This window comes from Oncorhynchus mykiss, chromosome 22, assembly GCF_013265735.2.
Source record: "Oncorhynchus mykiss isolate Arlee chromosome 22, USDA_OmykA_1.1, whole genome shotgun sequence".
NCBI lineage: Eukaryota > Metazoa > Chordata > Actinopteri > Salmoniformes > Salmonidae > Oncorhynchus > Oncorhynchus mykiss.
Genome location: NC_048586.1, coordinates 19,788,794 through 19,790,168, shown reverse-complemented (window position 1 = coordinate 19,790,168; position 1,375 = coordinate 19,788,794). Strand labels below are relative to the sequence as shown.

The following is a 1,375-nucleotide window of genomic DNA, read 5'->3' as shown; positions in this document are numbered from 1 at the left end:
GTTTATGATCAAATGTAGGCATGGCCTATGTTATGAATTGATCTAATGTAAAACATTTCATTAAACTAAGAAATTACATCACCATAAACAGCAGAGTACCTTGTGAGCCAAAACTCTGCATGGCTTGTATAATGTTATAACTGTATGACAACCAATGCTTTAGAAAGGAGTTGATTGCTTTGTACTCTCTTTGTTTGTGCCTCTATAGTAGCTCTACAACTTGTAGTTATGTAACATATCTGGATCTACAGTTCGTCTAATCACCCCGTTGTATTCAGACGGCAACAAGAAGAGGCATCAGATTCAGAGAAATTGTTGAGCACAAGGCAGCCTTGACAGCAGGCAGAGCTGCTCAGTGGGTGAGCTGCTCAGTACTAACAACATTGTGGGGCCATGGGAGAGACTTGGCTTGACTTGGCTTGTAAAATTGTGATTACATTTTTACCTTCTCATTGCTGTTGCTCTGTTAAATACCGTACCTCAGAGTTTACATCTCACAGGCAATCGCCATCTCGCCATCAAAAAGGCAATCTTCGACAGACTGATGTTGGTGAACGGACTGCAGGAGGTGAAGAGGCACTGTGGGAGCCTACAAAGAGCAGCCGGGAACTCTGGAGGCACTGTGCCTACAGCTGCAAGATCAGAGTAAGTTAAGGCTTATACTATTTTTGGACTGAACATTTTGTCTTGCTTTACAAATACCCTCCGCACGGTGTAGTGGAATTGTCAATCATTTAGCGCTTTACTTATTACTTTTAGGTAATGCAGTGGAGGGAGGAATGGCCTTCTCTGCCTCCTGAAGAGAAGATTGAGTGAACTGACACAAGACCAAGGAAACACCAGGAACACCTAGCAAAAGCTGGTCCTATTGCTGAGACCTCAGATAACAACTGCTATGCTTTCTGAAATCATTCAGCAACCCTGCCTCTGCTCCCTCGGGAGCAGCCTGGTCTCTTGACGTTGACCCCTGACCCCTCACCTTCTGAACCCACCCAGAGAAATATAATTTGCCTAGTGATGCGCTAGTGGAGAAGCAACGTGTTATTTCAGTGCATTTGTTGCCATGTTTCCTCTCCTCACATTCCTCACCTGATTTTCTTGTGAGTAATGAGAAAACAATCATCAAAAATGATGGGAATATTGCATTTTGAAAAGCAAATACTTAGATTGAATATGTAGGCAAATTCCGACATCAGTGGACCTGCATTAGAGGTGTCATGAAGAATTAGGGCTGATACAGTATTGCACTATTTAGGCAGCGCAGGGTTCCTGTTACCATTTGTAACAGGGAACAACTTATTAGGCTATAGCTTATTATATTACCAACTGACCTTCAAATAGGCTACAGACAATTTCTTCGACCTCATGGCTTGGT

General features: G+C 42.8%; 1 long non-coding RNA gene across 1 annotated transcript; it reads left to right on the top strand.

Annotated features, from left to right (window-relative positions):
* Positions 1-245: 245 nt before the first annotated feature.
* On the top strand, positions 246-1,375 carry LOC118943631. The gene is made up of 3 exons (XR_005038965.1): positions 246-359; positions 527-645; positions 760-1,375. It is a non-coding gene; the product is annotated as an uncharacterized LOC118943631 (long non-coding RNA).